Below are 13,468 nucleotides of genomic sequence, written 5' to 3'. Positions count from 1 at the left end.
TCCAATCAATTACTTCAACTACAGGCATGTCTTGATGACATCAAAAGCTGGATGACTTTAAATTTTCTGCATTTAAATTCTGACAAGACAGAAGTTGCAATCTTTGGGCCAGAGTCCTTAAAACATATACTTCTTAATCAATCATTTAATCTGGATGGCATTAACTTGGCCTTTGGTAATAAAGTAAAAAATCTTGGTGTTATTTTTGACCAAGACATGTCATTTAAATCCCATATTAAACAGGTTTCCAGAGTTTCCTTTTTTTACCTCCGGAATATTGCCAAAATTAGAAACATTCTGTCCAGGAGTGATGCTGAAAAACTAGTCCATGCATTTGTTACTTCAAGGCTGGACTATTGTAAATCTTTGCTATCAGGAAGTCCACAAACTGCAGTTCAAAGTCTTCAGCTGATCCAAAATGCTGCATTAAGAGTTCTGATGAAAATCAACAAGCGGGATCATATTTCTCCAATTTTAGCTTCCCTTCATTGGCTTTCTGTTAAATCAAGAATAGAATTAAAAATTCTTCTTCTAACGTATAAAGCCCCTAATAATCAAGCTCCATCATATATCAGAGCTCTGATTACCCCGTATATTCCTAACAGAGCACTTCGCTCTCAGACTGCAGGTCTGCTGGTGGTTCCTAGAGTCTCTAAAAGTAGAATGAGAGGCAGATCCTTTACCTATCAGGCTCCTCTCCTGTGGAACCAACTCCCAGTTTTGGTCCGTGAGGCAGACACCCTGTCTACTTTTAAGACTAATCTTAAAACTTTCCTTTTTGACAAAGCTTATAACTAGAGTGGCTTATGTTGCCCTGAGCTACCTCTATAGTTATGCTGCTATAGGCTTAGGCTGCTGGAGGACAGCAGAGCCTAATTTTCTCACTCTATAGAGTTCTACTGTTCTCCAGTTTTGCATTGCTTGTCGTAATTTCTGCTTGGAACTTTTTGTTCTCTCTCTTTTTTCTTCATAGTATGTACACCTGGTCTGGCGTTCTGTTATCTGAGACATCATCCAGAGAAGACGGCTCACCCGCTACTACCATCTAATGTAGAACAGATTACTGGATCAATGTGTGCTTCTGTGCTTTTTTGTCTGTCTTGTTGTGTCTCTGCTCTGTCTTCTCTAACCCCCAGTCGGTCGAGGCAGATGACCATTCATACTAAGCCCGGTACTACTAGAGGTTTTCCTTCCCGTTATTGGGGAGTTTTTCTTCCCACTGTCGCTTCATGCTTGCTCAGTATGAGGGATTTCTGCAAAGCCATGTACAATGCAGATGACTCTCCCTGTGGCTCTACGCTTCTTCAGGAGTGAACGCTGTTTGTCGGGACTTTGATGCAATCAACTGGTTCCCTTATGTAGGAAATTTTTTTTACCAATCTGTATATAATGATTGAACTTGACTTTGATTGAAAGTGCCTTGAGATGACATGTTTCATGAATTGGCGCTATATAAATAAAATTGAATTGAATTGAACTGAACTGAACATATGGAGTAATCAGAGCTCTGATATATGATGGAGCTTGATTATTAAGGGCTTTATATGTGAGAAGGAGAATTTTAAATTCTATCTCCTTTGACAAGAATCTATTGAAGGGAAGCTAAAATTGGTGAAACATGATCTCTTGTTGCTTCTCATCAGAGAAGCAACAAGAGATTGTTGATGTTCTGGATGTTCTTGCTGATGAATATGTGCTTGAATACCCTTTTTCAAGGTTAATGAAAGATCTTGCGATATTTCTGTTCAGCAACCACAATTCATTAAAACCTGTTTCAGTGGCCCTAAAGTTTCTTATTGACATGAACACAACATGTAATCGATGACTATTTCGGTCTAAAGCACAGTGAAATTCTCAACCTACTAAAGGTGTTGGTTTTGTGCAAGTCGAGCAATCACATCTCTCATTATGGTAATAAGATGCCTGATCTCTGGAGTCCTTTCTTCCTCAAAGTTAGCTCACTTGGCCTCAACATCATTGCCTTCCTGACTAATAGGACTGTGATCGTGCTGCAGCTGAAGATGCATCAGGGTGCTTCATAACCAAGAGCTATATCTGATTGAGTCTGTGGATGTGTTTTTGTGGCTTTGCTCAACCAATCCAAACCGATCCCCTCACAAAAAAATAAAGTGTTAAGTCAGATCAGGAAGTGTGATGCTGTTACAGAGCAGGAAGAAGCTTATGTCTGCGCTTGATAACATGAAAGGCCCCCGGCTGGAGACCCCTGTGCTGTTTCTGCTGCTGCTGCCCAGCAGTCTGACTGGGAAAGGTTGGGTGAGAAATTACTGCTTCTCTTCTCTCTAAATGAACAGAAAACAACTCTGTTATTTTCCGTCTCCACTCCTTGCTTTGCCTTTTCTTTCTGATCCTCCTCTGACTTAATCACCACTTGATTTCCTCTTGACAGAAACCCTATTTTTGCTGTAAAAGTCTGAAGATTTTGGAATTACGTTTCCTCACATTTAAGCAAACTTTCACTGAAAAACACAAAAACTTCCTCCAGTTAATCTTCTTCTCACCAGGAACTGATTAGGTCATCCTGTTTATTTCTACCAAATTTCACAACTCATTGATCTCTGCTTACATTTAAAGTGATTTAAATGTAATTTAATCAGAAACTATCAGGCAGGTATTTCAAGTCTTCCTAAAACTGTAATATTTCTTTTCATCTGTCTCTTTGTCTGCTGCTTTTTCTAGGCCACGTTGTCCACATCGCACACACACTGGTTTAAATGTGCTTAAATAGGAAAATAGACGTTGATATTTTTGAAAATTAAAGACATTTTTAAGAAGGCCTAAGTTAAGTTAAGTTTAAGGTTTTCCTCAGACTGAAAAAAATGCACTTCCTCAGAGAAAGTTAGTTTTAAATACCATGTGATCATTAAAAGTCACCCTTTATTAGGCTACAGCTTCATGGTTTGTTTGGGTTTTCTTAACCCTCACTAATTAGACCCATTAATTCCTTATGAATTGTAATTATAATGATGCAAAAGGTGATGCTGTGGCAGAACTAACAGGAAAAAATCAATGATCAAAAGATTAAATTCACAGAAGTCATAAGAGTGAAGAAACTATTTGCAGGAAATAAAATGAAAATAAAGGTGAAGCAGAACTGGATCTTTGAACTTGTTGAGTTTTTACCATCATGGTAATAAAAGGTCTCAGGTTGACATTTCTGAGTATTTCTGTTGTGTTTTAAAGTTTATCTCTGTTTTGCTGAATAGTTACATTTAATGACGCACCTCTGCCGACCACCTCGGATCCTCCGGAAACAGGTAAACCCACAGCTGCTTCTCACTTTTTAATACTTTTTAGTTTATGGCTCCTTCTCTTTCTATCCGTTTTTGTTCTGTTTGGTTCTACATGAACAAGGTTCTGGTTCAGAGCCACCTGGTGAGTCAAGCTAGTTGTCTTGTATCGTTGCGTGATGTCTATGCTTGTAGGTCACTGTATCCAGTTACTGTCATATTCTGGCCTGTCTGTGTGCTTGCTGCCACAGTCATGAGAAACCGCTACAACCAAGATCTTCTGATGCACCGGTTTGTCTGCCTGGACGAATCGGGCTTCAGCAGACAGTTGTCAGATGTAGCGAGGAGATGTTCCATGGTTTCTACTGTCTGATCTCACTTTGTGACCTTGACCACGTTCCCCGGATATTCCTGCCTTGCTTATTCCTTGTCATACACCTATGATGAGCCTTCTGGTTTTCTTGACGCGGCCTGGGCTGCTCTCACGACCACGAACATTGCTCAGCCCCGATCTGTCAGTCTGTCTCCGCCTGCTACCTGCTACCTTTGCCCACTTTAGTGTTACTACCATCCTTGGAAGGCCTGGAATAGGGACACACATCCTGTGTGTCGCTTTAGACCCCGTCCAACCATCCCCTGTCCCCTCCGTCCTCTGTGTCTGTCCCCACCTCCAGTTGCGCTTTAAAGGAGAAGTCTGGTCAACAAGGAAAAATCATTAGCTTTACCTAAAACTAATACGTTTGTGGTGATTTCATGAATTTACCGTTAATCAATAAGAAAACTAGAAAAATTTCCATTTCCTGCGAAAATGCACTGTGAATGCAGTAAGCTGAATGATTAAGCAAAAGATGCAGAAGTTCTTTGAAGAAGAGAAAAAATAGCTGAAAAGCATTGAAGAAGTTGAAAAAGTTGAAGAATTGTCTTTCTAGAGCTACTTCCGGTTAGCAACATGCTAACAGTTAGCCGCTAACATGGTTGTGTTCAGTATAACCGGGTGATTGTACTCTGTCAGTTTGGTCCAAATCCTGTACTGGGAAGTTCCTCAAAAAGGGGTGCCAATACTTAATGTCACCAAACGTGACCAAAGTTCATGTGTCAGATCGGCCTCCTTTAGCAACTCAGCCTCACCACATCTGGGCCCAGAACTCAACATTTGACCAAAATGGTGTGAACCGCCATTTCCCACAGGTGGGTGGTGCTGTATTGGCCAATTGGGTCGTGTCTGGGCATCATGCCAGGTTCTGTTGGAAGCAAAGGCCCAATAGGAAAGCATGTGAAATCCAAAATAGGACAGAAAAGTGACACATGGCTGATAATCACATGAAAATTTTAAAATGTTAAGAGGAAGTGACTCGAATTTCAGATTCCTACATTAATCACAGCCACTGCAGTGGGTGTTGAAAGTTGCCATTTTATCCCAATGGAGCCTGTCCCTCTGGTCTGCAGAGTTCCGTCGTCATGGAAACTCACTCACACCTGCAGCTGACCATTCTACCGAAGTGCAGAGACTTTGCTCAGACTCTGCCTCATTGGAATAAAATGGAATACTTTGCCTCAAACAACGCTCCATATCTCCTGATCCGTAAATGGTAGAGACGTAATTTTTTCTGCGTTTATTTCTTAATGGATAGGGGAAGAAGACTTGCTATCGTTTTTTGCTGGAAATATTTTAATAAAGGCGTAAAAAATTATGATATAAAGGGGATTTTTAAGGATTTTCAGAAATCCTCTAAAAAGGTTCCCGAACAAATCACTCTAGCTGAAAAAGTATAAGAGATATCAAAATAATTCTTTCACTGTGAGTATTAGCAGGCTTTTGAGGACTATGTTGCTCATTTCTATGTTTATACAAAAATCGGTGTAGGCACAGCGATGATGTAAAATAGTGAATCATGTGGAAAAATGCAGCTCTTAAGCATTTTCAGGATTTTGCACATTCGCTACTCCTGAACAAATTGCTCCTGCGGCAAAACCGTAACAGTTATCCAAAAAATTCTTTTTTGTGAGTGCCAGAAGGGTTGGGACATTCATGTGTGAAAGTCTCATGCCTGTACATCAAATGGTTTAGAAGTAGCGACAATGCGAAAACGTGTGATGTTTTGGATTTTCAGACGTCATTTTTCAAAACCGCTCCATAGGAAATGAATGGGGGAGGTTTCGGGTTTGTGTCGCTCTGAGGTGATTTGCGAAAAATCTATAAATGCTACACCAATGAAGGTTACATTTCCTGAATCCAGACAAAAATTCCTACGTTTTGATGTATAATGTATGTGGATAGGTTGTAAATTGAGCGAGTGAGAAGAAGTTGTTCAGAGAAGGAAAATCTATAGAATCGTTAGAGTGGCCACTCTAAATGAACTCCCTAGCAACCATAGCAACGCTTTCATTTCTCTGAATTTCTTGAAAAGCCAAAATTATTTTAAGGAGGTACTGTATGAAAAATTTGAAGAATTTGAAGGATTCTCCATTGATTTTCAATGAGAGCAAAAACTCAGAAAAAGTTGAATATTTTAAATATTATAAAAGTTATAATTACCAAAAGTCATAGCAGTAATGTCCTGAAGGAGCTGAACGTTTTGATACCAGAATCGTTGAAATCGGTTGAAAAATGCGGAACGAGTTAGGCGTCGAAAAACGTACGGAATAATAATAAAAAGTAAAGAAAAACAGGAAAACAATAAGTGAGAATGCTGACTCAGCATTCTCACTTGATAAATGAAGGATCAAAAGATTAAATTCACAGAAGTCATAAGAGTGAGGAAACTATTTGCTTTTGAGGAAAATGTGAAACCCTGGGTCAGTAAAAAATTCAAATAAAGCTGAAGCAGAGCTGGACCTTTGAACTTGTTGGGTATTCACCATCATGATGTTGGAAGGCCTCAGGTTGACCTTTCTGAATGTTTCTGTTGTGTTTTAAAGTTTATCTCTGTTTCGCTGAACAGATGAAGAATCATCCCTGCAGACCACCTTCGATCCTTACGAAGCTTACTATTACTTCGTAGAAACAGGTAAACCCACAGCTGCTTCTCACTTTCAGTACATGATTGCTTGTGGCTCCTTCATGTTTAATCCCTTTTTGTTTTGTTTGGTTCCATCTAGAAGTTCTGGTCTAGAAGAATATGGTCCAGCTAGTTGTTTTTTATCGTTGCATGATGTCTGTGCTTGTAGGTCGCTTCATGTATTTAACTAACATTGAGGTCAAAGTGCAGAAATGCCTTGAATTTCTAGATCAAGTCTGGTTTTACAACCTTTTCATCTTTCAGCAGATGCTTCACTTGTCTGTATGATGTCTGATTAACAGCTCTAAAAATTATAGGTCTAACAGAACAGATAGACGAAGAAGAAGGTCCTGATCTCCTTCTCATCCTGATTCCTACGGTTTTGGCGGTCGTAATAATCGGTGCGATTGTTGGAGTCGTTATCATCATGCGCTGCTGCAAAGACAACGCGCAGAACCAAGGTGAGTCTGCAGCAAGAACTTTGTTATCACATCGTCACAGAATAAAACAACAAAGGCATTTTGTCATTTCGGTCCTGGGTCCGAAATAATTGTAACACTTTTGAATTCTTAAAAGTTTTTAACAATGCTCATAATTATTTTTATTAAATGGTACATTTAGCCACGTTATATGCTCATAAAAAAATACCAAATACGGTTTGATTATGATAAAATGAAGTTATAAACACCGTTATGTACACCAAGCCTTCTTCCTCCCACAGTCCAAAAACTGCTTCACTTGGTCTGATTCAGTTTGTTGCAATTTATACTTTAAAATCAAACATCTTTACTTTTTAGAATCAGGAACAAATGTTTTAAATGTGGATTTAGGAAATGGTTTCCCAATATTTATTATAAGTCAGGAGAGGAAAACCTTCCAAAACCAGATTCAGTGCAAAAAGTGGTGGATGATATGGAAACAGGGATAAACAGGCTTTAATTACAAAGACAAAAAAAAGTACCTTGTTTCATTTAGAAATGTAACCAACACATGGTTTTGATCTCTTTCTATTAAAGTATAAATGCCTATTTAATATTTCTAAAGGGGAAAATATTATATTGAACAATTTTCAATATTAAACAACTCGATCAGTTTTTTGGATGATGAATTAAATGTTAAAAGATTGAGAGATAAATATTAATAAATAAAAAGAGATTTATTAATGTTCATGTGGTGATTTAGGTTGAAGGACAAACAGGACAGGTCTGGATTCCTAACCTTTGGGTCACAGATGACCAAAATTAGATGAGGAAATATTTAATTCAGTTATAAGGGACTTTAGATTTGAAATGGAGGGGAAAAATAACATGTAAAGATCTCTTCTCATGACACATAAACCCTAAATCTCTAAGAAAATGTACTTTTTATTTCCATCACTATAAGTGATTATTAGGTAATTTCACTACAAACACAACCTATCAGTCAAAGAGACGTGATAATTGCTGTTTTGAATTTGATAGCACAAACATAAAAAATAACTAAAACAACTAAATATTCCAAATACTTTGCTTTTAAAAGGGAAATAACTAAATGTATGAAACCTTATCTTATAATTATTTTTTTTTAAGTAGAAGTACATAGAGGTTTACATTTTGGTTGTTTACTGACTGATCATCAGCCTCCCAGACATCTTCATGTAACCAAGAACAAATCCAAACACCACTGAGATGGTTTAAAACTCTGCATGGAGAAAGCTGTGATCACGTGGATGTTTGGGTTACAGGGAGCATTCATCAGAACGAACATTTAAAACGCAACCACGTTTCAGAGTGGCCTGTTTTTAGCTCCTTGCATGTTTCAATCAACCCTGAGAGGCTTCCCTGCCTCTGCAGAAGAAATGCAGCCCCACAGCATAATGCAACCACCGCCGTGTTTTACTGTGTGGATGGTGTGTCCAGCCTCATGCTCTCCTCTCGCATGTTAATTTTGTGCCAGATAAAAAGCAAAATTTAGGTCTCGTCTGACCAGAACACCTACAACCGCTATTCCATAGAGTTCAAATCTGAGCAATGCACATCTCATAGTTATCCTGTTAACACCTGAGCTGTAGAGCTCCTCCAGAGTTCCCATTGATTCCATTGTACAAAGGCATGGCCACTGGAAGTGGGGGTGCTGAGGGTGCTGCAGCACCCCCTAGTGGCGGGAGGGAGATTAAAAAGAAATATTAGAAATACTTTGCACAATTTATACATTTCTTATCAATATTTTGGGAAATGATTTTGACTTTTTTTATTTTACTATTACGTGTATTTACGTGTTTACGTGTATTTGGATTTTAATTTCATAATTTTGAGGCCTAATCAACACAACTTCATGGAAGTTACATTGTCATGGCAACATCAAGCAAGCTAGTGGTCGCCGAGTAAAGGGGTATCCCGCTCACGGCAGCAGACTAGTAATAGGCTTTTCGTATGAGCTGTCAGGGGGCAACTTTCTTGCACTTGGATCAGTTTCTAAATATAGCAGTGATCTCAAAACAACAATGTTCCCACGTTTACACTTGCACATTAATAAGTTATAGTCAATAAAAAATATAAACTGTTGCACTCCTGTCCAAGAGTTCACGTGATTTGAGTTTTGCTGCTCAGCCAATCATATTGCCGTATTTTCAGCTATGCGAGTTCAACCAGTTCATTGTGGCTGCACCCATAAGGTGTTGTATGCATCTGTTTCCAGACGAAGAAAGCCCAATAATAGCATTTTCTGGTGCCAGTTGGCAGAGATCTTGATGGCGAGGAAAAAGAAATAGCCCAGTCATACCTAGAGACAAATTTAAGAAAGACTTTTCAAATTTATGTTGTTATAGTGTTATTGTGAAGTTCAATTAATAGCGCAGAACTGAAAACTGATGATGTCTCTGTGTTACAGACACTGGATGTGTGCACTGAAGTTTATATGACAATGAAGTAGTGAATCTCAACTTATTTATTTTTATTTATTGTATTTTAAATACAATAGGTCTTTTGTCCAAAAACACAAAAAAAATTTTCACAGCACCCCCTGTTCAAAATTGCTTCCAGCGGCCCTGCACAAAGGTGTCAACCAAAAGAATAGTAAAATAAATCTACTTATTACCTATTATTGTCATGTTTAGAGAAGAACGACTCTGAATCGGGGCAACCACGGAGACAGTCAGTTTGGTTAAGAAAAGTTTATTATGTGGGTAACAGGTAATGGTGTCTGGCAGGATTCGTGCACAGCATCTGTAATCAGCACGCACAGCAAAGCTATGCTGCCCAGTAAATAAATCCAAGCTGAACTCTAAACAAAATAAACCAAGTTATTTTTTTAACCATTTTACAACTCTGGTGTGATGGTATAAAGCGGCCCCGCTCTGTGAGCGCCAGGTGCTGATCGGAGCGCACCACTGATGGATGGGTTGGGCAGACGCCTTTATGGTTGAGCAGGTTGCGCTGTGCGTCTTTGTTCTGAGCCTCGTTTCATAAAAAACGGATGATCTACCCTGAGTAGAAAGCTGCTGCTCTGAGTAGTTCTACATCACTCTGCCATACTCAGCGTTTCCGGTTTCAGATCAGATAATATCAGTCAGGTAACATAGCGTCCGATCAACCATGAGTTGAAAGTGAGCACGAGCATGAAAAAAAAAAGCCCGATCAATGGAACGCAAATAACGCGATTCACCATGGCAACAACAGGAAATAAGCTTGGAAGTGCGCATGTCCTGCGAGTAGAATTAGAAATCTTTAAACAAGGCATATGGACAATATTAAACCACAAGAAACAATGCCGTTGCTGCTGAAAACTGCAAGAGAGAATTGCTCATAAAAAAGTCAATGCATGCGCGATATGAAAGTTATGTGATGGAGATTTAAAGCTGTTTTCTCACACGTCACTCGTTCAACACAAAAGGGAGGAGTATGTGGGGGGTGCATTGATTACTAAAAACATTGAAAGGACATGGCAGTAAATCATGATGAAGTACAGTTTAACCAGGTAAGGTTAAGTTAGAAGTTTTATGTTTAACGGTACTCAACTAAAGCATTAATTAGCTATATTCAGCAATTAATGATGGGATGGTGTGTGTTATTGAAATAACTGATATGTTCATCTTTTTGCCATTGTTCACCAATCCTTCTAAAAATGAGTTAACACCGATTGTCTTGTAGGTGTTTAATTTGTGCCACGCTCACTTTATATTAACCACATAGGCTATATGGAGTGGAAAATTAGAGGTGGAAGAGCCAAAATTTGATACAGAATAAATTATTGCTTTAATTCTGTATAGTTATTTTATTAATCTTGTGGGTCTCTGACTATGGAACACCTTTAAACTATAACTGAGTAACATTTCTGACAGCTCAACATACAGTTGCCTCTGAAAGATTTTCTGCGTCTCCTACGTTATTAAAAAGCTGCCGTTGGTATAAAAACGAAAGGCAGCACAAAAATTGTTCAGAACTGAGCATTCCCTCGTGTTAGAAAAGCAATGTGTGGCTGAGAATATTGAAATAAATCATCTGACAACCCCAAATAAGCCTCAGCCAGGACCATCTTCACAAAAGCTGTGTGCCCCTACTCTACGCATGTTATTAAGCAGTTTGTTTGTAAATCATGCACTAAAATGCCAATTTGTTCTTTTTGCATAACATTTGGAAACATCTTGACAACAAAGAGGGCAGACTGACCCAAAGCGCCACAGCTGACACCATCCAGGAGGTGCACAGATACTTGGCATAGGGTCCCAGGATCCTATGATATACTGGAAAAACCAAAAGACAGTCTATCCAATTCTCTTCCATCTTTCATTACAATTTCTCTGCACTCCAGCATCATCTGTGCCGTGTGAGCGAGTGTTTTCTACAGCTGGAGAAGTGATATCAAAAAAGCTTAACAGACTCAATATCAAAACGTTGAAACAAATGTTTTTGAATAAAAATGTGTTAAAAAAAAGCCAGTCCACAAGCATCCTCATTCACAACATGTTTACTTAGAGGTTATTACGTTATGATACAGGTTCACATTATTTATTGACTTAAAAAAATAAAAAAATTTAAGTCAAATTAATATAAAATACAATGCAACATACCATGACTTAAATTGTATTATTGTGTATACTAGGTCATCAAATCAGTATCAGTTAACTGTGTCAATAGGTTGTCTGTAGGGATTTTTAAGGTCCAGCAGGTGTCAGTGTTCAGGTACAGTATCGATACAGTTTGGCAACGTGTCGAAACGCTTCATGACGCCTCATCTACCCTGTCACTACCCGATTCGTACCGGTAGCACGATCCGTACCATCAGCTCATTTGCGCGTGCGCGAATAGAATAACTTCCGGTGGGAAATATTTCATTTTTCTTACTTTTTTATTTTTTCGAGGCATGGGTTTCTTTTTGTATATCTTTGTATTTGCGGCAATAATGCATATTCTAAAAAATAAACAATAGAAATACATAAAAAATACATTGGTTTTTTTAATAGCAAAAATGTTTCCCAGTTGTGGTTAGGGAAATAAAAATATATAAAACATTTCTTAAAGTACATAAACCCCCAGCTATAAACACATATAGGAGTACAGAAACTTATTTGATTTTGAATTGTTTTTGAATTTTTTTATCATTTATTTTATTTGCATATGTATGTATTTTGTGCGTAATAAATGTATTTTAATAAGGTATGCCTTCGCTTTGTGTGTGTTCTTTGTTCTATTCCCTGTTCATTTTTGTAAAAAAAACAAAAAACAAAAAAAAAAAACAATGCAGCTACTATAATCACGAGGTCTTCTCTAGTTTATGATGTGTACACCAGAGGGCGCTAATTTCTCAATCGATAATTTAACTTTCTAATAAAATAAATGTTTAGAACAAGAATATTTGTATAACGAAATTCACCATATAATTAAGGATTAAATATTTTTTCCAGTCCTGTTTGAAGAAGCAATAAAACTAACAGAGTGCATTCAGACAATACAGATAAACGTTATGCAATGATAACTTTCCGGATTGGAGGATGCTGGAGCATATCCGATGATGACGTCAAGCAATGCAATGGAGAGAATGTAAAACGTATCAATTTCTTTCAGAAACGTCTTCAATATTTATTTACGATATAGTTTAGCATTTTTTAATGATTTAAGTATAGAAATAATTATTTTCAGTACCGTAATTACTTTATTTTTTTGGCGAACCGGAAGTTATTCTGTTTGCGCTTGCGCAAATGAGCTGATGGTACGGATCGTGCTACCGGTACGGATCGGGTAGTGACATACATAGACATAATATTTATAATTTATATATGTCTATGGTGACATACCCCTCACTAGTGCGAACTGAGAATCTCTCCCTTTGGTCTCTGCTCCTTAATTAGCAGAGATGAGCCACACCTGTCGAGAGAGAGAGAGAGAGAGAGAGAGAGAGAGAGAGAGAGAGAGAGAGAGAGAGAGAGAGACTGCAGTATGACAATAATTAGTTCAATCTTACTAGTTTACGCTTTTGTTCTGTTAATATGACCTTAATTTGTTTTGTCTTCCAGAGCCAAGTAAAAAGGGCCTAAATCTGGAGGGATTCACCACAAACAACGTGTATGTAAGTTTTAACCGTCTGCTAACCTGAAGAACTGTTTGCTTTCATGCAAAGAACATCTTTTCAGACCAAAGTTTCGACCTTGCCTCAGTAATTTTTTGTTGGTTAATGCAACCAAAATAGTACGTGTCTAATATTGTGGTCATAATCGTCATCTGAAAGTTTTCTCACAATCTTCTGATGTGTTCTGAAGACTGGTGGTGTGTACACGTGTGTTCCGCGGGAAAATGTGAACACGATGTACCGTCTGTACTGAAGCTAGAAATGGAGGAACTGGACCATATAATGCAGAAAGCCGGTAGGTTTCAGCTATTTTTTAAGTGTTAGAGTTGCAAATGATAGGTTATTTTTTTTTTTACAGAAAAACAAAGGTTTCCTCTTAGAATGAACCATAAATACACATCTGCCCATCATAGCAAGTTTGGAAGGTAAAGCTGGACTTTATGAAGCCAAATTATACTGTGGAAAATATTTTAGTTATATTCAACATATTTATAAAGATGACGTAAATTTCCTGGCCTTCGTTTTTAACAGCTCTGTGTAATAGTTTAGTTTGTCCAGTAGAGGTCAGTGTTGGTCTGCAAAAACTGATCATAACTCATAACCCTCCCTCTAATAGCCAGTCTTAAACGCTTTGACTGAAATAACTTCAGTGAGATGTTCCTTGCTGCCATCTACCAG

This window comes from Fundulus heteroclitus, chromosome 5 (genome assembly GCF_011125445.2).
Source record: "Fundulus heteroclitus isolate FHET01 chromosome 5, MU-UCD_Fhet_4.1, whole genome shotgun sequence".
Lineage (NCBI taxonomy): Eukaryota > Metazoa > Chordata > Actinopteri > Cyprinodontiformes > Fundulidae > Fundulus > Fundulus heteroclitus.
Note: the sequence above shows the minus strand (reverse complement) of the source record.